This window comes from Macaca nemestrina, chromosome 13, assembly GCF_043159975.1.
Source record: "Macaca nemestrina isolate mMacNem1 chromosome 13, mMacNem.hap1, whole genome shotgun sequence".
NCBI lineage: Eukaryota > Metazoa > Chordata > Mammalia > Primates > Cercopithecidae > Macaca > Macaca nemestrina.
In genome coordinates, this window is record NC_092137.1 from 12,467,921 (window position 1) to 12,493,534 (window position 25,614).

Consider the following 25,614-nt stretch of genomic DNA (forward strand, 5'->3'; position numbering starts at 1 on the left):
CATGTTTTGCTGTGGGGTCCCCTCCTCCCCGGAGTGTTTGGCACCCCATGCTGCCGATCTCCAGCTGTCTGTCTAGACAGAGCACAGATTGGTCCCGTGAGGTACTGAACACTGTGATCCAGGCCCACTCACTCTTGGCCAGCCGGAGAGTGAGCATCCAAGGATAGTATCTGAGCTGGAGACATCAGGGTTCTCCTTTTCCGACTAGCACTCAGGCGCTCCTCCCAAATCATGGACATCTCTGCTCACTGTATTGCCACATCCCGAAATTTGCACCGGGTCCAGGCACGGTCAGAAAAGCCCTGCTTCCCCTGCTCTTGCTGATCATTTCCCAGGCCCTAGGACAAACTCCATTTGATCTTCATAGGCACAGATCCTTGGAAAAGCCTTGATGCCCCAGTGAATAGTAATAGTTTTCAAAGATTAAATGCCTACATGTTTAGGACCTGGACACTCATACTATTCTCTCATTGTTCTGTTGGCTTCACACAGCAACCCTGTGGAAGAGACATTATTAACTCTGTTTTAAAATGACAAGTAGGAAAGCAGGGCTTTGAGAAGTGAAGCAACTTGCTCATGATCTCACAGCTACAGATGCGGTGGAACCAGGATCTGAACCCAGAACTACTAACTCTATCTGCCACATTCCATCTGTTAAACTGTATTGCCCCTGCTGTCCAACTGCTTCACTTTTAGATGAGAGTAAAAGGAGCAGAGGGAGAAACTGATTTGCTGAGACACACAGCAGATCTTTCAACCAAGGCTCTGGCCTCCCATTTCCCTGTCTTTCGGGGCACCCCCATATTCTCTTGGGTACATTTCCTGAGCTGCTCTTCCAGGTCCTCCGCATTTGGCCTGGGAGGCAGGAAGCTTGCTGGAGACCCTGGACACCTGTAGACAGCTGGCTCTGCCTTCTCTGAGCAACAACAGCCCTAGGCTCCACTGCCACTTATTGGCTTGGACAGAGAGCAGGTGTGAGGGGTGGGGTGCTGCATGGAAGTGTCAGACTCCACATCAGACATTCACCCTGGAAGAACTCTGGTGGGATTTAGAACCCCAGGGTTTATTGTAATGATTTGAATGAAGTCTTTGTCTTCCTTTCCCATCCACTACTCAAATCTTGTGGTGATCACTAACCAGAGGTTTCAGAGAAATCAAAGCTTTGAAGGAAGTTCGCCTTTCAGTGTGTTCACTTCACATTGAACACGTTCACAGCTCCTGACTTCTCCAATCAATAACAAAGAGATTTTTTTTTTTCCAGCACGTCAGAAAAAATGAAGGCAAGGAGCCAGTTCTCAGTTCTCTGTAGATCATGAGAGTTTTTGTCCGTGACTATTGACCCTGTGTCCTTCCTTGGAAGTACTCAACTCACTTTAATTAGCTCACATTCTGTCCCCTTCGTTTAACCCACATCACTGTGGTTCCGAGGGATGAGAACTGTGCACTGTGGCAGACACCTCTGTCTGTTCCTTTGAGCACCTACTACTGTGAGGCTCAATTGCCAGGGTTCATAGAATCAAGGCAGGATCAGCGACATCATGTGTGGGGCCCAGAGCAAAATGAAAAAGTGAGGCCCTTTTTCTAAAACTGCTAAGAGTTTCATAACCTGGGAGGAGAGCATTCAACCAAACATGGGGCCTGTCTAAAGTTGGACACTCATGGAGCTGGTCCTGCGTGGGGCAGTGGAAAAATGTAGCAGAGATGAAGAAGAGAGATAAGTTAGAGCTGAGTGTTAGCATCTCAGTCTATAAAACAGGGTGATGACCTTTACCTTGCTAATTGTATATTAAAATTTGGTAATGTATGTAGACCACTAGGAAATGTTAGATGATCATTAAGGAGGAGCTCCTTTCCCTAAGGAAGAACCTAACTCAGATACCTCATTTTGCAGAGGAGAAACCTGAAGCCTAGAAAAGAAAAATGCCTTGTCCATATTTAGTCAGGGAATCCATCTGTGGTGGGGCTGGGATACGAGACCACGGGTCTTCATTCCCAGCTTGATGAACTTTTCCCTGAACCGGGCTGCTTCTCATCTCTCCAGCTGCTGTTCAAGAGTTCCTGCTAGCTAAAGAGGCAGGGCCTTAGTCCTCATCGGCAGATGGTTGGAGACTGAATCAACTGTCTGTAAGATTGGGCTCCACTTCCTGCCCAGTTGCTGTCCCATGAGTGAATAATAATGAAATAAATGTTATCCTTCATCACAGGATGCTTGGGGTGGGGGGATAGCTTTCTCAGATGACTTACCACATGGTTTGTGATGAAATAGCTTTTTCTGCACATAGCCACTTTGCCGTACTAGATGGCTGCTTTGGGCATTAACAAATAGTGAACCTGGTGGTAGTTTGATTTAAAGGTGATGGCACAGACAAAGACAGGGTTCACTGGGTCTACTGGCTGTGGATAATGTCAGTGCTTAACAAGAATAATAATCCTACAAAAAAATCCTATACATAGACACTTTGGGGAATTATAAACTACCGTTATAATAAATATCATCATTCTGATAACAGGAAGGGCAAGGCTAGTGTGATTTTATTGTAACTTTTCAGAAGAGAACACTGGCTCACAATGACCTATCTGTCCAAAGTCACAGTTATGTACATGGTGCTGATGGGGCTTCTGAGAAGGACATTACATTTGATGACGCCTTTATTTCCTGTGCCTAAGAGACAACTGTGAACTAAATCAATGATGCTTTCGATCTCTAAATTTCACTCGGTGAGAACACAACAGAATGTATTGAAAAGGAGATGGAATTTCCTTTCGTCTCTCAAATTGAGATGTTTATATACCTCCCAAGTCCTACAACTCTTATTTCCTTTAAAAAAGAGTCTCACCTACAGAATACTGTGAGAAAGAATAATTGACTTTATTATGCAGATGGTGTGTCTGTATGGTTCCACTTTTTGTTGGTTAGGGTTGTTTTTATGGAGGTCTCAATGAAGTGTCCAAGCTCTGGCCATGGCTTGCTGGGGGACTACCACACATCACTGAACAGCTCTAGATCTCAGTTTAGGCATCTGTAAAATGAAAACCACAATACTTACTTCAAGTGTATTTCTTTTTAATGTTTTTATAAAATTGTAGTAAAATACACGTAACAAAATTTACTCTCTTAACCCTTTCTTAGTGTACAATTCAATGGCATTAAGTCTGTTTACGTTGTTGTGCAGCCATCACCACCGTCTGTCCCCAGAACTTGTTTCATCTTCAAAGACATACACTGTACCCACTAAACAATAACTCCTTATTCACTCTTTCCCCAGTTCCTGGCACTCGCCATCCTGTATGTTACTGATGCCACAAATTACAACTTCATGTATTGTGTAGCCATTAACAGATAATTATAATCATAATTACTATCATTACTATTATTTTAGAGACAGGGTCTCACTTGGTCACCCGGGCTGGAATGCAGTGGTGCGATTGTAGCTTGTTGCAGACTCGAACTCCTGGGCTCAAGTGATTGTCCCACATTAGCCATCAAATAGTTAGGACTACAGGCACACACCACCATGCCTGGCCAATTTTAACATTATTTCATGTTTTTATCTTTTAAATCTTATAAAAGCATGAAAAGTGGAGTGATGGGACTAAATTATAATAATACTGCTTTTCATATTTGTTCATGCATTTACCTTTACCAGAGATCTTTTCTCATATATTTTCATATGGCTCCATTTTCTTTTTCTTTTTAAAATTAAGTAAAATTAAATATATAGAACCACATAGTTGTATCATATACGTAGTAAATATTAAAAATGATGGTGACTTCCAACCTTCCCTATCAATACCTGTTGACTGATTAATCAATGAATGGATTTCCTTCTCCAAAAGGAGACCTGTAAGAAAGAGACACAAACTGATATTTCACGGAGCAGGATTTCTCTGATCACCTAATATGAATGTGGATAGAAAGAAACTAAAACCAGTAAGACAGAAGGATGCATCTTGGTTTTCCACCAAAAAAGTTCTGTGGCCCTGGATGCTGAGTTTCTTACTTATCATGTCTTAGGGTCACTGAGGCCAAACTCTATTTTAAAAGACATGACTTTAAATAGTTTTCCTTTTCCTTTCACTGCTTCAGGAAGTTCCACCCTGAGTCAATGCCAGATGGGTTTGGTTTTTAGCTCGAATTTACCCGTAAAGGGTGGTGGAAGAGATGATTCATAAATCCCATCTTGACCTTATTTGCCTCATACTCAAACTGCAGCAGGTGAGCCGTTGGACTCTGAAGCATGGGATTTTACGGAGAAGTCAGTGCTCCGTGTCTCAGATTGTGGAGAGAAAAAGTGTGTGCACAAGAAAGAACTCGGGCAAATGCTTGTTTTAACTTGCTCATGAACCCATGCAGGCTGTATAAACAGACCAAATGAAATAATGAGGACATGCATTTTAAAATCAAACAGAGGGTGTCACATTATTATTAGGCACAGTTATGTACATGATATTTGATAGAAATGGTGGAAACGTATGTGCTGCATTTGTTGGATTCAGCTACTACTCAATTTACATACATTGTAGGAAAAACACTATATTGTTCTTGATACGTCAAAAGAAGTTATAGTCTTACAGTTATATGTTTTATGCTTTTCCTAAGGAAATCTTTTCATTTTTTCATTCCTTTGTTCAAACACATGTTGTGCTTGCTCTACAGGAAAGAATAATGTATCTGATGTTTGACACCTGAGTTCTGATCTCAGCTTTGACACTGAGTACATAGCCCTAGGAAGCCGGGTACCTCCTACAGCCCCAAATTTCTTCATATGTAAAGTGGAGGCAAATATTCGTATTGGGGTTTTTGAGGAATAAGTGAGGTACTATATTTACAAATACTTAAGATAGCTCCATGTATTCTCAAGTGTCTAACACATAACAGTTGCTGAAGAAATAATGAGTTATTCTTTGGAAGTCACCCAGTTGTTTCCTCTCCTATAAAATTTGAGCAGATTCCGTGTATTATACCTAATTATAAAGTTTCCACCAATATTCTGGAAAAAGTTCAAACAAGGGAAACAAAAAGGCTATCTAGCGATTCTCTCTGATTCCGTAAACTGACATTCAAGAGATTGTCACATCCCTTGTATTTTTTGGTAAATTTATTTATTTTTTAAGTTCTGGGGTAAAGTTCTTATTTTATAAATGTTGATAAGTTTGGAAAGAAAGTTGACTTTAATCCGTTTATCTACACACCATGCTAAAATTGGGTTTTCTATTATACAAAATCTTTGATTATCATACTAATATCATCGCATATTATAACAATTCTTGACTATCATTGCAAGGAAAAGCAATCAGCATTGCTTTTTATCCTCTCCCATATATCACTTAAAATTGATGACTACAATAGCTGACAAGTCCAAACTTGTTAAATGACAAAAGCTCAATGCAATTTCATAAACCTCTCAGTTATGATGACTTTTGCAGTAAGATTCTGGGAGACTGTATGTGAGTTCAGTACAAATACGCATGATCTCTCTTTTAAGATGCGGATGGGTTCTCAAGGTCCTTTGAAATTCATCTGATTCATTAGTATTTGGTCTTGACATTTTAAAATGAAAAGGTAACTTCACATTTTCTACTTCCCTTCGTTATGTTGGATGGCTTCAATTAGACACAAATATATACTTAACATTTATCTTCATCACCTGATTTATTTCCCAATTTACTGAGGACAGTAGGCTTTGTTGAAAGCAACAATGACAGAAAGCAAATATGTAAGAACACCAGAAAGCAGAAAGCAGTGGAACCCACTCACTAAATCATCAGCACTGGAAAGCATGACCCTCAAACTCAACAAGTTTCCTGTAATTAATGTGATCAGCTGTTTCGTTCACTGGTTTTACACAGCCCTGAGTGTTTTCCAGATGTAGACTAATGTCATACCTCCAAAACCCAAGAAGAATAAGAATAAAAGAAAGGATAAAATCCTGTCATTTGCAGCAACACAAATGAGACTGGAGGACATTACATTACATGAAATAAGTTGGACACAGAAAGATAAATACTGCATCTTCTCACTCATATGTAGAAGCTAAGTAAGTTGATCTCATAAAAGTAGAGGGTAGGGTAACTAAAGGCTGAGAAGTGTAGAGGGGAAGAGAGGGATATGGGGTAGGGAGAAGTTGGTTAATGGATACAAAATTACAACGAGGAGGAATAAGTTCTAATGCTCTTAAAGCACAGTAGGGTGACTATAGCTAATAATAATTTATTCTATATTTTCAAATAGCTAGATGAAAAGATTTTGAATGTTTTCAACACAAAGAAATAAGAAATGTTTGAGGTGATAGATGTGCTAATTGCCCTATTTTATCATTATACATTGAATATGAGTATCAAAATATCACATTGTACTCCATAAATTGGTACAATTATTATGTGTCAATTTAATTTTTTTAAAGATAGGTAGGAAAGTTAAAATGAGGGAATTAGCATTAGACCAAATTTAAATCAGGTGCCTTATTTCAGGTGGTAACAAAGTTTATTCAATCATTCATGATATTATCTCAAATTTGGAGTTATTAAAGTACTTTGACAATGGGCTTCATCTCACTTACTTAAACCTGTGACAGAGGAATTATTTCATGGAGAAAGAAATCAAATCCCAGGAGGGAGAAGAGCTCTGTTTAATGTCACTCAGGTAGAACCTAGACTTAAACCCAAGTTTTCAAGTTCCAAGTCCAATGTTCAGGTCAACTTACCCCAGTTCCATATTATTTCCCCAGCACTGTGGATCTCATGGAGATGCCAGGATGAATAAGCAGGGGCCTGACAACTGAGGAATGGACAATCTGAAGACCTCAGCTCATGTGTGACTCCAGAACGGATGCAGATGGTCAAGGAGAAAAGGAAACTCTCATTCACTGAACATGATTCCATGCCAGACAGTGTGCCATGGATCCTTGTCATGGTGGGAGGCAAGTAAGAATCATTTTTCCAGATGCAAGAAATGGAAACCCAGAGATTTTGTCTAATTCTTTATTATTATCTTTAAACCAACCAAGTGAGACAGGTAAAATTCAAACACAAATATCAGCTCTCAAAATGATTACTGTTGACTCACCTCACTGCGCTTTGAGTCTGAAGGGCTGGATTTGATCTCAGTCTTGATACTTATATGAGAAGACCATGTATCTCTCTCTCTCTCTGTGTATGTAATATATAAAATATTAGATATTAGCAAATTGCTGACTTTAAATCTGATTCTTAACCTCGCTACCATTAAGCTCCCTCAATTATAAAATGGCCATAATTAAACTGCTTTGTAGCATGTGTTGCTCAGAATAAATTAAATGTCATATGCCTAGCACACATCTGGAAAATGTTGAGACTCATAAATGTTTATTTTGTTCCTTCCTTTCTGAAATCTGCAGAAGTGAGTCTGCCCTTCTCTTAGCATAGTCACCTTGGACTACAGAAAGACAAAAAGAGTCATTGCAAAATGTACTTGAATGAATCACACTGCAAATTAATTTTCTTCTAGGTATGTTAGCCCAATTCTACAATAATTCAGCTACTAATAAAACTACAGGAATAACAGTGTGGAGCATTTTTATAGCCGTCGATCATCACAGCAACACTAAGCAGCAGATAGGACAGATTTACTATTATTATTCTTGTTTTATTGATGGTCAAGACTTGAGGAAGCCAAACCAATGGCCCCAAGGCCCAAGGCATCAGCTCAGGACCCAGAACAAGGCCCTCTTGCTCCAAGTCCACTGTCTTTGACAATATCCAACACAGCACAGCATACACGTCAAACTAAAAGAGACATATGATCATTAAGGAAAACTTAGTGAACAAGATTTGAACCTTTCTGAAAACTGTAAAGGAAAGGTCTGTACAGTCACCACCAAACAGTGCAGAATATTATTACATCTCAAAAACCATGGAAGTATGCCGGCATTGCCTGGGAACAGATATCCTCAGGGCCTTTGTCGTCTGGAGGTGGAAATGTGTGTTGAGGTCAGGGAGAGGAGCTCCTGTCAGCAGGAAGAACCATTGCTATTTCTGTTCAGGACAAAACAAAAATGACATCTGTCAAGGCCATTATTCTTTCAAATGTGGCTGGGATGAAGAAGTGATAAGGATAGTTTGTAATACTCCCTTGAGAACAGAAAATCTCAAATCCAGAATATGGAGTTTTAAGAGCTGTACAGTGCCTTAGAAATCATTCGTGAAAGCCGGAAATAAAACCTGGGCCTTGAAATTAAGAGAAAATCCCAACTTCAAGCCCACACTCTGCTCTGTTGTCTCCAAAGCCCAGTTTTTGCACCTGTAAATGAGTCTATCATAAACGAACATGAGTCAATACACATGAAAGCACTTTGAGAACTAGAAAGCTCTTTGCAAAATTAAGATATTTCAAAAAAATTAATAGAAAAAAGATCCAGATTTGTCCAGCTATTAGTATTAGAGAAATGGATATGAACTCAGGATTACAGACTGCAGTTGAATACTTATTCCATGACTCAATATTATCACAGCAATGTGACGGATATTGCCCATGTCCCTGGGATTGGCACTGGGATGAAGAGGAAACCACTAAGACTGATATCTCCTTTGACTGCTGAAACGGCCAGGCTGGAATGGTTGTTTCCATTGTCCCATCAGCTGCTGGTACTTACCTCTGACATATAACTTGTAACATATTGCATAGTCCTTGTTTTTCTGCTTTTTGCCTAGAATTTAATAGATTATATACTCCTTGAAGGAAAATACTGTTCTATTTATATTTCTTTACGTATCATCAATATATACCAGAGATTCCGGCCTGAAAAGAAGCTCTTTAAATACAGAATAAATGGCTCCTACACTGCAGAAGCTCCTGCTCTAGTTAACAGGCCAGACTCCAACAGCAACTGCAATGGAGACAAAACATGCATTAGAGAATCATGGGCTGGGTGGGTGGGGGGGGGGGTGCTGGGGGAATTAATTCTTACTCTGAAGAAAAAATTATGCTGTTAATAGCATTAGGTGAAAACTATAGGAGCAGAGAATGTGTCTAATAGGTGTCTGAGAAAGAATACTGTGGCATTTGTAAAGGATTGCATCCTACTTAGCAGCAGGACACACTGGGCTTGTGCTGGAACCTGCACCTTCTGGATGCCAGTCTAGGGGCTGAATTCAGCCTTGACCTAAGTAATTTGTATTGATAGAGTTAAGAGGCCACATATCCACTTAGGTGCAACTCATAGTCTTGTTTCTATATCATTTCCAACTTCTGTGACTTCTGGAATATTCTGTGCTGTTTTACTCCTCCGTTCCTTCTTATGTATTGCTTTCTTTCATGGAATAACATTTTTCAACGGATATCCACACTTCTCCAACACACTTACACAACCCATTCAAACATCCTTAAAACCATACTCAGACATCCCCTGCTGGGTGATGCCTTGCTTAACCTTCTAGAGAGATCTCTTCTTTGGCCTGAATATATGTCTACTGTTTTATGTATCACACAGACCCTAACGATTTCTTTATATCATGTTATATTATAAAGATGGGGACAGCGTTATCCATCCCCAAATACTCTCACTGAGCATAATTGCCTGGGGCCCAAAACATCATTTTTCAGTAGGTTAATGCGTAACGTGATAAAGGAATAAAAAATTACTGAGTGCTTGCTGCTTTAACCCTCATCTGCTTGTGGCTGATACATACAGGTGTGCAGGAATGGACAAGCTGCCCAAGACTGTAGGCTTAGTAATGAGGCTATAGCATTTAAACAGACTTTGGGTACAACTCGAGATTTTAATTTACTTTTATCTAAATCAACAGGGTCCTGGCTATAATTCTCCTGTTCAATAAATAGAAAAATCTTTTTTACAGACAACTTAGTAGGGGATTTAGTAGTGAGGGCTTTGGTAATTTTCCACCTGCTAATGGGTAAACAACAGCAGTCCTGGTACATCCAGGGCTATGGGCACTGGATGGTAATTCTCTGGCTGCAGCTTCTAGCAATGTATTTACTCAGCTGTTAGTGGGCCTAGCAGCTGGGAATGGGTTCCCCAGCTAGTTGTAAGAAAACTACCAGGGACTCATTTATTTACTATTAAACTGTAAGCACTTGGCAGGGCATCTGGTCCCACTTTCCTAAGTTATGATTGGGTACTCATGAGACATTGGTTGTTAGAAGAGCAGCTGGGATATTTAAAATGTCAAGTAGGAAATTCAGAAGTTTTAGCATCTCACCACAATTTTTTATGGGGTGAAAGGGGATGTTAGGCTGAATTGGAGCGCATTTGGAATCTCTGACGTTTCATAGATTGAATTTATCTTCTGTAGATTCAATATACCTGAAATAGTTTTGTTTGCTTTTACAGTATAGGGTTTTTGTGAGTTGGACATGACAGTGGAGTCTCACAAGGGATTTTGTGGGTGACCAGTGTCTAGAAAAAACAACAGTTGACTGGGCAGGGAAACTGCCTGGTCTAGTGGAGAGAAAGGACAGAGCTGGGGTTTGACATGTCTAGGTTTTCATCTTGATTTTTTCAGTTCATGCCATGACCTTGGAAAAAATCCTGTAATTCCATGAAGCTTAATTTTATCTTCTGTAAAATTCAGTGAGAGTGTCTATAGCAGGGAACTTTGAGGATGGTCTCATGCTAAGTAGCATATTATTAGACATGAAAATTGACATGAGAAATACTGGCAAACATTCCAGAGATTGATTCTGCCTGGTGCCATAAGAATTAAAATATTTTTCAAATTTCATTTCACCCGCATATTTAGTTAAAGACTTACCTGTTACTCAGGCAGTTAACCTAAGTATATAGATTATGTCCCGTTTTTCTTGTCCAGATAATTACTGGACATGATGTAGAATTCCTCAGTAAACAGGTGTTTATCCACCTTCCAAATAACATTTTGTTTCTTTTTCCGAAGTGGAATCCTGTAATGCTGTTTGGTGAAACCCCTTGAATGATTCCGTTTTGCTTAATTATAACTTTCAGTTTTTGACCATGTCTGTAACATCAGACAAAGTTTAACGAAAACGGCAGAAAAACTGAGTTTAAAATCAAGCTCTCTATTATCTACTGTATGACTTAAACATACATATTTTAACCCTCTCCTCCTCCATTTCGACCTCTGTAAAATGATGACGGCAATATTTACACCCAGAGGATTGGGGAGATTCATTGTGTTGCAAATGGGAAAACGTGAGCTGAGGACCCATAAATGTGTGCCTCACATTCACGTTTCAATCAATGGTGAACAGAAAATGCACTGACGCATGCCAAGCTACTCAACATGAATTCTAGAAAACAGTAGACAAGAGCAAGGGCCATTTCGCAGTATATTTGTTGTAAGGTTATTCTGACCCTAGACCAACTACCATCCCCAAAATTTACTCCATACCTACCCCCACTGTAGACGAACAGTTCCCAAATATGCGGGGCTAGTTTTTTGGCTTCCTGTTCTCCTTTCTGGGTCCCATTACTCACCAGCCTATTTCATGCCATCGTGCCTTGGCAGAGGGCACTCTCTTGGCTAGGATGTCCCACCTTCCCCTGCCACCACTCCCTGCCCCCTCGCTGTCCACCCCCCTGACATAAGGATTTTCATCCTTAAAATATATTTGCTATCAAGGATTCTATAATTACTTATTCAGTAAACATTTCCCCACAGATAGGAGCATCTCCCCATGAATGCAAGATAAAGAAGCATTTTAAATATAAGATATAAAAGGATTCAAAAAGGATACAGGTGCTAGCTTTAATGACATCATTGTACCTGGAAAACCTCCAACTCTTCTCCACCTGTCACCTTCCTTACTTTGTTAACTCATATATTCATCCCAAAACTTGTTCACCTATTATTCATTAGACATTTCGCTAAGCATAGAAAATAAAATACAATGCTGAACAAGACATACTCCTCATCTTCAAGAAGTGTGTTGAATAGTTAAGAAGTTGCAGATCAGATTTTTATTTTAAAAATGTTATTTTGATAGACTAAGAAGGAGGCACTAGGGAGAAAAACCTACCATTAGAAAAATCCATTAAAAGGTGGTTATGATAATTCAAATGAAAGTTGATGATGGCATATGCGGGGAAAATAGCAGTGAAGTGGAGAAAATTTGGATAGATAGCAACAGCAGCAGTAACTCTTTATGAAATATTTTCCATGCATTAGGAACTGTGCAAAATGCTTTGCAAACATACTTTCTGTTGATCCTCAGAAGAACTCTCTACAGAAGATATAATCCTCCTTTAACAGATGAGGAAATTAAGAGATCAGTTATTTGCCGGAGGCGACACAGGAAATAAACATCAGAACAGGGATCTGAACTCAGGAATGTCTGTCTCCAAAGCTGGATCTCTTAAGAAGAATTGTGTGCTTTGCTTGGCTTGATAGAGGATACAATCATAGGCAGCATCACAAAGTTTACTACGTGCAATTTATGTGTCAGCTCATATCCACTCGACCCTGCCTACCCTTGGTTCTTGACTGCTTGCCTTTCTTACGGGTACATCAGCCCTAGTGATGGCTTTCCTGTGGTTTTTAGATCCCATTTGCTACTCTCTTTTCATTTTCTAGCAATACTGCCTGTCTCAGCCTTCCTGGAGGAAAGGGCTGTTAGGCTTGTTGAGATAGAAGTTGCAGAGGCTCAAACACCCACATTTGATCCACCTGGATCCACGGAGGCTCTGGTGCTGTCAGTGACTGCCTGGGGGGCTGAGTAACCCAAGTGAGAGGAGAGGGAGTGTTCTTGTCCCTTAGAGGCAAACTTCCACTCTCTTGAGTAAGTTCATATGAAAGAATAGCATGATCATATGGCAGAAATATCCATTGAGCTTTTAAAGAAATTGACAAACAGTTGCCAAACATGTTTTTTTCTTTTCTTTTCTTTTCTTTTTTTACTTTCTTACCAGCAATGTAGAAGTGTTTTAGTTGCTCTACATTCTCATCAACATTTGGTATAATTAGCCTTTTTAAATCTTAACAATTATAAGAAATACAAAGTAGTTTCTCATTGTGATTTTAGTTTGTATTTGCCTAATGTTAAATAATGGTGAGCATTATTTATTGCAACTTCTATATCAGCGCTTCAGCTGCACCTTGGACTTTTATGTTATGGAGTTGGTTTCTTTTCTTAAACCTCATGAACCAATCTCTGCTAGCTTCAAACTTTTCTTCTGCAGCTTTCTCGCCCCTCTTAGCCTTCACAGAATTGAAGAGAGTTAGGGATTTTCACTTAAGGGAATGTTGTGGTTGGTTTGCTGTTTTATACAGATCATTAAAACTTTCTGCCTATCAGCAATAAGGCTGTTTCACTTTCCTATCATTTGTGTGTTCATTGGAATACACTTTTAATTGCTTTCAAGAACTTTTCCTTTCACTGTTTGGTGCAAGAGGCCAAGCTTTTGGGCTATCTCGGCTTTCAATGTGCCTTCCTCACTAAGCTTAATTATTTCTAGCTTTTGATTTAAAGTGAGAGAACTGCTACTTTTCCCTTCACTTGAACATTTAGAGGCCATTATAGGTTATTCATTGTCCAAATGTCAATGTTGATGTATCTCAGGGAATACAGAGGCCTGAGGAGAGGGAGCGAGCGGCTCAGGAGGGCAGTCAGATCAAGCACAACCCCTGTTAAGTTCTCCCTCTTAAGCGAATGCCTCGAAACAATGACAATCACAGCATCGAAGATCACTGATCACAGATCACCATAACAGAGGTAATATAATGAAAAAGTTTGAAGTACTGTGGGAATTACCAAAATCTCACACTGAAACATGAAGTGAGCATATGCTGTTGGAAAATGGCACCCAGAAGCTTTCTCAATGTGGCATTGCCACAAACCTTGAATTTCTAAAAATACAATATCTGTGAAGCGCAATAAAGCAAAGCACAATCAAATGAGGCGTGCCTGTATTCATTTCTACAAACAAGCTTGTTGGGATTATGATTGGGATTGCATTTGTGGAGAATTTGAATTTTGATAAAATTTAGTCTTGTAACTTTAGAATAAGTATGTATCTCAGCTTATTTATGTATCCTTTATTTTTTGTCAGTAATGTTTTGTTTTCAGTGTACACATCTACCACCTATTTTGTCAAATAAATCCTTAAGCATGGTGTATTTTTAATACAATTGAAAAGGCTATCGTTGCTTTAACTGATAATTTTACCAATCAGATCAGGGCAAAAAAGAAAGATGGATTAAAAAATAGGACTCCAAAGTTTGCATCTGGATAAGAAGGCAGTATAGAAATAGTTATATTCATAGAAAAAAAACAGATTAATTATATTGAAGATATGTTGAAATTAATAAAGTTAATAAAATGTCTAGTTTGGTCCTATGGAGAGATCAAAATTTGGGTCTAGAGTGAAAGATGAAGACTCAAGAAAAAAATAAAAATTTGGGAATCATCGTATTGAGGTAATGATTATAGTTACGGGTGAGAGTAACACACATTATAACAGCACTACTTTCATCTGCGTCTCTTCCAACAGACTCTGAGTTTCTCAGATTGAGGCCCTGTCTGACCTTTTTATTTTGAACTTCAAGCAGAAGAGTTAGCACAGAGTGGGCGTCTCATTCATACTTCTTGGGTTTATGCCTTATGGTTTTGATCCTAGTTTTGTCACTTATTAGCTTTATAACTTTCAACATGTTACTTTCCCTCTTTGAAACTCATGTTTCTACCACACATGAGCAAAAACAGTCCAGTGCATGGTATTGTTCCTAAAACCAAGAGGCACTCAATTAATGGTAACTTAAAAATAAAAACTTTCCATATGATTATTAAGTATATGATAGGAATAATGAACATGTTTAGCACTTTCTATGTGTCAGGTGCTAAATGCTTTTTATATATTCACTTCCTTAATCCTCATAATGACCTCGGGAACCGGGTACTCTAATTAGCCATATTTTACAAATGTGAAAGGAGGAGGGATGGGGAGATTGAGGAGTTGGTTGTTGGGGGAGCTGACATCTGAAGTTGACCGTGTGGTTCTCCAGCTTGTACTCTGCAACTCCACCACACTGACTACATCTCAAGGTACATGCATGGATGTATACATATATATATGTGTGTGTGTGTATATATGTATACGTGTGTGTATATATATGTATGTAGGTATATGCCCAGGCATGTACCATGATAGAAAGTGACAACTATATTAAAGTGGCCATTTTTGTGACTCAAAAAAATATAGCTGTATATATTGCTGTGACAAAAAAGTCATTTTTTGTAATATACATGTGTGTGTATATATTGCTATAACAAAAAAAGTCATTTTTCTGAGTCACAAAAATGGCCATTTTAATGTAGTTGTCATTTTCTATCAATTGTGCAGTCCAGGGTACATTTGTGTACAGGTCAACTGTGCCTGAAATATTTCCTGGCTCCTGGTCGTCGTCTCACCTGCCATCATTCTATGTGCAGGTAAACATTTAATGGGCTGGGACTTATCTTCAAGGCCAAGACTGAATATTTTTATATGCCCAAAGATTCTGTGCCAACTGAAGACTTCTCAAGGAATAGAAAGAAACCTAGCAGGTAGATACAGATATGTGCAAATCTCCTTGCGAGTTATTTTTCACAACTACAGTGAGCATTAATAATTAAGTCCCTGAGACTTAGTGATGAATAACACATCAGGTCCTTCCTGCTTATTTATACCTGCTTGGCACTTCAAACTTATGTAATTATCTGATCAATAAACAAATGCTTTTTGAAAAGTAGAACTTAATGCTTTTGAATATTCTATGGGCATGAATTTTAGAGCAATGCAATACTTGGCAATGGCAATGCTTTTTAAATTTAGAGTTATTTTATAACACAGAGTGGAAAGGATTGCATTTTCTCACCCTGCCTCATTTAGATCTTATCAATCTAGCTCCGTTTCAGGTTATAAAAATCACTTGATTTTACAGAGATGTTTCTGTTTGCATTTTTTTTTTAAATCCCTCAGCATCCATCTGAAAGCATCTCCAGAGCAGAGTCACTGCTCTCTCTCTCCCACCCTCTCAGGCAAAAGGAAATGCCTCTCTACTATATTCCAGTAAACTTGGTAAATGCCTCTATTAAATCTAGCATCTCCTTATATCAGGTCCAGGTGTATAGATCATTTAAAAGATGGAAAATGGCATGCGATATTTGGTATTCCCGATGTCATTTTAGTTAGTTGAGTGTAAAATATTGGTTGAATGTTGCCAAAGTATGAAAAGTGCATCAGGGTATTTGTGGAAAAGCACTGAAGGTAAAGGGCAAGCTCAAAAAAGCTAAAAGGATCATGATCTCTTGCCATTAGCTAGCTTGGCATCCTGGGACTTCCCTTTAACTGTTTGTGTTTTAGAGGGTATTGGCCAATCAGAGCGGCAAAAGGCAGAAGGCAATCTCTGAGAGCAGCTGAACATTATCTTGTTCACCTGCACGCCTTCCATTCGGGAACTCTTAACAGAAGGACTGAGGAGAAGATCAGCCAAATTATTTGAAAGTGACTGTTTTTAGGAAGGAGTATTGCATAGTAATGGGCAATAAGACTTCCTGAAAGGTTCTCATTCTGGTTAAGGTAGAGGGAGCACACTCACAGTTTAGATTTAAAGTTGGCTCAAATATTAGAACTGTCCAATGGTGTAGCCAGAAAGAGTCCTAGGAAAAACACTGTTCCTGGTTTGAGGAATGGGAAGGGGAGCCGTAACTGAAAGAGAGTGTGGGGAATCTTCTGTTGTATTTTTTCTCTCTCTCCCCAAGCAAACCCCAGGCTTATACACTGTGGCAAGGATGCTACCTTACATTTGAAGTGGTAAAATAATAATTCTAGTTAGAATGTCAAACATTAAGTACGCATGTTATAATTTATAGAGTAGTGACTAAGCTAAAATAAATTAGAAATATATAATTTAATTTTAAATTTGAAACAAACTTCTAGAGCCTGTAGTTCAACCCCTTCATTTGCAGATGAAAAAGCATGCCCCCCCCAGTGGCAAAAATTACATCCAGGAAGTGATGGATGAAACAGGCACAATCCTGGTCTCATATTGTTCAGACTGGGCATGGTGGCTCATGCCTGTAATCCCAGCACTTTGGGAGGCGGAGGAAGGCGGATTCTTGAGGTCAGGAGTTCGAGATCTGGTGAAACCCTGTCTCTACTAAAAATAGAAAAATCAGTTGGGTGTGGTGGCATGTGTCTATAATCCCAGCTACTCGTGAGGCTGAGGCAGGAGAATCGCTTGAATCTGGGAGGCAGAGGTTACCGTGAGCTGAGATCGTGCTACTGCACTATAGCCTGGGTGACAGAGTAAGACTCCATCTCAAAAAAACAAAAACAAAAACAAATTTTATTGTTCAGCCCAATGTTCTTCCTTCATATTATAGCATGAAACCAATTTTCAGTATCCTCATACCATAAGGTAAAACTGCTTTATATTTTCCTGAGTAATGCTGAAATACATAGTCCCAATATAGCTTCACGCCATCACTTTTTGGATGAAAATGCTTTAAATAAAAATGTCTCAGAGTAATAGGCCTATTTTCTTCTAATTTAATTTAAATGCACACTCAAGGAAAGTCACATTTTCTATAAGAAGAAACCTCTAAAAGTGCTGTTAGAGCCTCCTCTTTATTGAGTTTTAACCAAGGATGCCCTTGCATTGAGGCCCTTGGGAAAGTTGTGGTTCCTGCCCAGGCTGGTCACTTATGGGACAATTTCAATGGAGTCAGCAGAAAGATAGTGGAAAGAAAGGTCTTCTTCACATTTCCAAATATGAATATCAATAGTTCCAACTCCAGATCTTCTCATTAATATTCACTAAAAATTCGTATCCAGACTTCCAGAAGAGACTCCTTGTGGTGGATAGAGTATGATTTGTACTTTATTTTGTAGATGAGAAGGACGGCGATATCAACTGCAGGTCTGTAGACTTTTTAAGAGATCATGCTCTTTCACATTTACCAGGTAAGTAAGAGGCCTGGCCCTTACCTTCCCTTTGAAAAATCCAGAGTTTATTTTAAAGCCTTGGTTTAATGCATTCTGACTCAGTCCTGCTGGCAAGTGTCAGATAATAGTATTTGTTTTGTATTTGGAGAAGCTGAAATCTAGAGGTGTAAGCAGCTTCGTCAATGACACACATTGCTCACAGGACTGATTTTACCCCAATTAAATCAAACAAACATCAACTTAAAGAGTGTATGTTTCATATGAAAATTGTAGCCTTAATTAATAAAAACTTGAAAATTCATAAATTTCAAAGTTTTCACTGGAGGGAAAGGAACTGTTTGGAAGCAGAAGTAGCTAGATGTTCAAACTGTGGCTCTTCTTCCAAACATTTTCCTTTGTCCTGGGAATCCATGAGAATTTACTGCTGCTACCACTGATCTGGTCTCAGATGTTTGCTGCTCTGCCCTGGCCGACGTATTAAACATGTGTGCAGTTGAAATTTTCTAAAGCATGCCTGAGATAAAAACAACATATTCAACAAAATCAGATGGAATTGTGTGAAACCTGACAATATAGTTTATCAAGTGTGGTCTCTTCGTCACGTGGGATCCACAGTCCACTCAGTTCTGGGCTGGCACAGGCCAGTGTAAATCTCTAACCCACTCAGGGTGAGAGCTAGGTTGAGACTCAGACATAAGCCTGAGCTTCCACCTGCCTAGTGGATGCTTTCAGACTCCTTCTCAGGGCAAAGCTCTTCTCACTTCATGGGAGACAATGTGTCATCAGATAATATGCTCGAGAATACAGGGCACAAACTAGAAATCATCATAATGCAAGAGAATGAGCTCATTGTACATATTTTAAAAACACTTAGGATCTGTAGTATCTTTTCTTACAATCCTCTGTGCAATAAACTTTGGGGACATAGATGGTGTGCTGTGTTGACTAGTGTCTCCCCAGAACTCATGTCCAACAGGAACCTAGGGATATGACCTTACTTGGAAATCTGCAGATGTTGGTTGGGATGAAGTCATGCTAGAATCAGGTGGGCCCTGCTCCAGTGACTGGTGTCCTTATAGGAAGAGAAAGCAGAAACACAAGGATGTAGAGAGCGAATACCATGTGACAACAAAGGTAGAGATTGGAGTGATGCTGTCACAAGCCAAGGAACATCAAGGATTACCAGCTGTCACCAGAAGCTAGGAGAGAATCATGGAGTGGATTTTCCCTCCGAGGCCCCAAGAAGGAATCAACCTTATAGACGCCTTGATTTTGCACTACTGGCCTCCAGAACTGAACGATGCAAAGTCTTGTTTCTGAGTGTGTCTGTGAGGGTGTTGTTAGAGGAGATAACATTTGAGTCAGTGGACTGGGAGAGAAAGACCCACCCTCAGCATGGGTAGGCACCATCCAATCTGCTGCTAGAGTGGCTCTAACAAAGCAGGCAGAAGAAGGTGGGTTAAGCTGGCTTGTTGAGTCTTCCCCCTTTCATCTTTCTCCTGTGCTGGATGCTTCCTGTCCTTGAACATTAAACTCCTGGTTCTTTGGCCTTTGTCTTTTGGACTTACATCAGTAGTTTGCCAGGGCCTCTCAGGCCTTCAGCCACAGACTGAAGGCTGGAAAATCAGCTTCCCTATTTTTGAGGCTTTGGGACTCGGACTCAGACTGAGCCTTTATTGGTTTCCTTGTTCCTCAGCTTGCAGATGGCCTATCATGAGACTTTACCTTGTGATCATGTGAGTCACTTCTCCTTAATAGACTCCCTTTCATATATACATCTATCCTATTAGTTCTGTCCCTCTGGAAAGCCCTGACTAATGCAATTGCTCTAAATGCTTTACAAATATTAACTTAAAATCTTCACAATAATCCTGAGATAAGTACTATTATTTGCCTGATAATACATGTTTGAAGCTTAACAAATACTTTGAATAAATGAGGGACTAAATGGATAGATAAATGATGGATGTAACATAAAAATACTTCATCATATGAACTTTCCTAATTCTCATTACTCTTTTGGTTTTATAACAGTGACATTACATGCTTACGATTACTGCCCAAGCCAAAACAAACAATAAGAATACCCAGAATGGACAATGCCATCAGGGGCACTTAGAATTCTGAAACAGATACTTCATTCACAATTGTTCTCAAGAAAGTATTATTCAAGATACTCTTGGCAAAAAGCCTTATTTGAAATTATTTGAATAAGCGGATGACAGGAAACCCTGTAAAACCCAAACCATGATGAAATGCATAATGTCTGCCTAGGAGGAGGCATATTCTATAATCAACACAGAATTCCCCTATAAAAGGGCTCCCAACCCTTTTAGATATATTTGCCTTGGCTCTAACAAGCTCCAATTAAAAATTAAACCTGTAGCTTATCTTTTTGAGGGCTCTTCAAACTCTGTGATGATTACTGGTTGTGATTTCTGTTGCCATGATGAGAATGCCCTTCAGCATTTCCTTAAAACTGCACCCACTAGGATAGGAGGAGACCAGGCCCTTGTGACCTTGGTTGGGTACAACTCTACCATCATTAAGCATTTCAGAAAAAGGATGGCCTAGATATCAAAGATAGATACCCATTTGTAAGCACGTGCAAATCATCTCTATTTGTAAGCACCTACAGATTGTTTTCAATATTTCAAAATATTTCAGAGAGGTTTTATTTCTGAAGGGAAAATGGGTTATAATTTGATGGAGTAGCTTGGGGTAGGTATAAATAGATTTTATTTCTATAGACGTTCACATAAAATCACCAGATTTCTTGGGAATATAGAAGATTTTTTTGGCTTTAGTTTTGTTAATTGTTATTCACCAAGGCCCACTTTGAAAACAACTATTTGTAAAAGGCTATTTTTGTTTCTCCAGACAGAAATTATTCTATCTTTCTCTAAATTACATCCATTTAAAATTTATTCTTGTCCCTCTTTCCTCTGGAGGAAAGATGTCTCCCTGAGTTTAGGGGACACATGTTATCAACTTCTGTTTCATTTCTTTATTCACTTGAAAAAGGAAGTTCCTACTTTCTAGGAGTTTACAGACTAGTAGGAAAGTCAAACAATGCATAGACAACTAAAAGGATGGGAATAAGGCTAGAGGCTATGGACAAGGTGATATCTGTGCTGAGAACTGATGAATAACTAAGAGTTCGGCAGTAGAATGGGCACCACTGAATGTAAAACAAAGAGAATAGCCAATTAAGAGGCCTAGCAGTGAGAGAAAAAGGAGGATGTGTTTGAGAAAATTAAAGGAGCTCTTTATAGCTAAGAAGAGTATGGAGCATAATATGAGGGCTGAGGGCCAAACCTAAACAGAATAATGAGGTTCATCTCATGAGGGTCCCTGTGAACCATGTTGTATTGTAAAAGGGCTAGGTGGTGGGAGAGTCCAAACGACTGGAGAAAATGATAATTATATTTCTACTTTAGAAACATCACTTTAGTTGAAAAATAATAAGTAGAATAGAAGGATCGTTTCTTATGTCAGAGAGAAAGCTGGTTGATGGGAGGGTTAATTCGGGTAAGGATAAAATCAACAGATACTTTAGAAGTAGAAAATTGATACTTGACATTAATTGAGATACAGGTGTGTACATAAGAAGGAATGTGTTAAGGATAACCTCCAGGAATCTGATTTGGTGTTCTGATTTTCATTGTTGTATAGCAAACCACACCAAACTTAATTATACTCATGATTTCTGTTGGTCAGGAATTCAGAAATGGCAACCACCACAGAGATGGTTTTTCTCAACTCCATGACCTCTGGGGATTCATCAAAAACTTGAAAGATGGGGGTAACTTAAAGACTGAGGGACTGGAATTAACTAAAACCTCATTCACTCACATTTCTGGCAGCTGGATGGAAAGAACTAATGATTCGGACTATCAATATTGTCTCCCCATATGGTTTAAATCCCTTATAATACGGCAGACTTGAGGTGTTTGTACTTCTTCCATGGTGACTCAGGGCTCCAAGTACAAATGAGCTAGTGAGCACGGTAGAAGCTGTACCTTCTGTGATCTAGAATTGTAAATAATCCAACATTATGATCGACATGCTCTACTGGTGCAAAGGAAAAGGTGCATGGACCCGATCACTCAATACAGAGTGTGAAGGTTTCTTAAGCCATGTTTTAAAACTACTGAAGTTTGAAATCTGATTTACATCTCTCTCACATGTGACATACACCTAGCTCCTCCTCTAAATTTCTCACTCCATTACAGAATCAAATAAAAAATCTAGGGTCTCATCATCTAAATTAAATATAGGTGCAGATGGGTCTTTAAAGTACAGTCTCTCCAGTATGAATCTTCTTGAGCTAAAAACTTATGAACAAAAGAGATGACTTTTTTGTCTCAACCTGATTCCTCCCCATATAAGGTTGTGGATCAATAAGTCTCTTCATTTCATACTGTTTCTGTCTCCGTCAGCTCAAGCTCATACAATTCTTTTGCAAATATTTTAAAGTTCCTATGTATCAGTTTATAATACTCTCCATTTAGGCAAAAGTCACACAAATGGTATTTCAATAAGCTCTTCTTTGACTTGGGCTGCCTTGAGGCAACAGTCTTATAATTCATAAGTGCTTTACTGAGAGGGTTTATAAGGCATGCAGAAAGATAGAAAGACATCTTCAGATCTTCTTAAGACTCCTTAAGAGTCTATAAGCACCAATTTAAATCTTGCTGAGATCTTGTCAAAAAGGTTTTATAATCACATACTTGATTTGCCTTTACCCTGTTGGCGTCACCCTCAATTTGACCTTTGGTCTAGGCCCTTCCTTACTTTGAGAATATCATTCTGGGAGAAACTAGGAAAATAATAGCTTTATTTTTGAACGCAGAAAATTCTGGATCTTTTCTATTTCCTTTAATTATTTTTTCTGAAACCTGAAAGATTCATTTTTAGCTCATCTCTTTCTATTTTTGTCTTATCATACACAGCTAAAAGAAGCCATTGGAAGTTTTAACAATCTGCTTTGAAATCATCTTAGGTAAATCTCTCAATTCATTAAGTATATTTTCTGATTTCCATGACACTGTGGTTGAAGGTATTGACAAAATTGCCTCCCTGGACTCCCAGCCTTTTCTTGAACCCTTAGTCCCACACATTGCCTGGTCCTACAGCCACTGCTGCATCTTTCGGGATTTTGTTGTAGCTGTAACCACAATTACTTCCAAGTGCCAAAGTCTGTTCCAGTAAGTATTGATGCACAACAAACCACCTAAAACTTTAAAATAACAACCATTCTACTATGCCTATTCTATTATTCACTGCAATTCTCAAGGCCAATGATTCAGAAGGGCGTGTCAAGGATGGCATGTTTCTGGTCTGTGATGTCTGTATGAGGCTTCTGCTTGGAAGAACTGAAAGCCGAGGGTAACTCAGTGATGTGAGCTGGAATTAACTAATCTTATTTATGTGTCTGGCAGACGGGTGGGGAGAAAGTGAAGATGAAAACTGAAAACTCCAGAGTCTACCTGTATCCCCCATGTGATTTTGCTTCCTTGCAACATAGCGGCCTGACTGTAGGTGGCCTTTTATTTGGTGGCTCAGGGTTGCAAGTGCAACTTCAGGTGGAAGTTGTATTAGCTTTTATGATCCAGTCTCAAAGATCTCATAGGGGAAGTTCAGCAGTACAATATTGACTGAAGCCATCACAATCCCTCCAAAATTTATGAGGAAGGAACATGAACAGTACTTCTCTCTACGGAAGTAATGTCAAAAAAACAAAACCAAAACATAAAACCCTCGAAGACATGTTTCAAAACCTCCACACCTTAGTATGAATGTTTTACTGAATTGAGGAACATGAGAATAGAAGCAAGTTTGTGGATAGAATGATCCAGGTCAGGTATGGAAATTTGAATTTTGAGCTGTCTCCATAGTATCTAGTTGGCAAAAAGTAGAGAATTTCACTCACATTTGGAACTCAGGATGAAGTTCAGGGCTGTAATTAGAGTTTGGAAAAATGCATCTGATATTTAAAATCCTGAAAGTGGGTGAAAGTATCTGCAGGGATGTGTAAACTAACAAAAGTAGTCCCATGACACAGGGAAAAGCACAGGTGGGCACACTCAGGATGCAAAACGAAGTAGACAGAGGCAGGTGTGGGTCCCAGAATCCAAATGAAGAAAGCATTTCAGGAAGGAGGAAGTTAATTATGCCTAATTATGCAGGTACTATAGGCAAGTGACTTCAAAATGTTAAAGGCTGAATTTGAGGTAGCCGCAAGAATACCATTGGTGACCACAGAAAATAGTTGTTTAATGTAATTTCTAATATATATATGTATATAAATAGACAATAAAATATTGTATTTTAAGTCATAAAGCCCTGGTTTAGAACATCCCCATTGTTGCTTTCTAGTCCCAGGGAAGAAGTGCCAGATCTTGAGAACACCAGACTGCAAAACATCCAATACTGCAAATTCATACCCTCCCTGACCACAACTTCAATAATTCCAGGTCATTTGCTTAAATATCCCACCTTTCAGAGTTCCTACATCTAACAAAGTGATTCTAGCCTGACAATCTCAAACAGTGTGTTTTGTGAACCAGCATTAAAGACACTGTCTTATAAATACCCCAACTCTCTGAACAGTCTCTCCTTCCTTTGTTTAATGCTTGCTTGGCAAAGCTCCATCCTTAGATAAAAACAGTTGCTTAGCTTCACATGCCTGTATCTGGAAATCTTGTTATATTTTTAACAAGCTGCTTTCCCACTGTCCAATACTTTTTCATACCTCTTCTGTGCTCAAGCTTCTGACCTTCCACCTCCACCTTGATCTTAGTGGAAGACCTTGTCTAGCACTTCATGAAGAAAAGGAAATACTTATAATGATGACACATTTATAACATTTGAAGCACTTAAAATCAGAGCCATAATCTCTCAGTAACTATTAATCATTATTATTATTAACCAAATGTGGGATGATTAAAAGAGCAGAGATGTTTCCACAGAGGACCAAAAGGACCATTGGAGAACAGAGGCCAGATGGATCCCAGATCCTGACCCTGAGCTACCTTTGGATGCAGTTGTATTTATAAGTCGCTCCCATTTGAGAAGTTTGTGAGTGAAGACATGAAATGGAGAGCATGTTGGAGAGGCGGAGGGGGAAGGCACCCTGTGTAGCAGAGAGCAGAGACTCACTGGGATACAGTGGAATGGCTTGAAAATGAGAAGTGTGAGGAATGTTAGAGGCTGAAAGCCCAGCGTGGGGACACAAGAACGGCACAGGATAGGTGACTGCATGGGCTGCTTACCTTAGAAGATGGCCGAGTACATCAGTCAGTTGCACAAAAGGATCAGTCCCTGCAGCTGTCTGATGAGTGGACTCTGGTCTCCTATGGAAGTCAGTTACCCCCCCTCTCTAGAATGGACTGAGTGCACCCGGAGGGGCTCCACAGTCCCCCTAAAAATACAATGTTAAGGGTTGCTCTTATCTGCTTTTGTTGCTTTTTGGGGGGTCTTTTTCTTCTTTGCCAAATGGATTCATCCTTCCTCTTCAAAAACCAGAAAAAATAATACCCTTGAGTGAAAATGTTTCTAAATCTCTAGACAGAATTAGCAACTATATTATAAGCACTTACCAATTGCAATGCAGTGAATTACTCACGCGTTTTCCTCCAAGTATACACTAAGTTTATCAGAGGTAGACATTGCTTTATTAGATATTGATATGTTCTCATTCCTCGTTGTTTAG

The 25,614-nt window shown here is 39.2% G+C and overlaps 1 long non-coding RNA gene across 1 annotated transcript; it reads right to left on the minus strand.

The window, feature by feature from the left end:
* Window positions 1-2,881: 2,881 nt before the first annotated feature.
* Window positions 2,882-25,402, minus strand: LOC139358016 (uncharacterized). Its single transcript, XR_011612215.1, has 3 exons — window positions 25,175-25,402; window positions 7,067-7,149; window positions 2,882-3,020 (listed from the first exon to the last, which is right to left on the minus strand). It is a non-coding gene; the product is annotated as an uncharacterized lncRNA (long non-coding RNA).
* Between the last annotated feature and the right edge of the window lie 212 nt (window positions 25,403-25,614).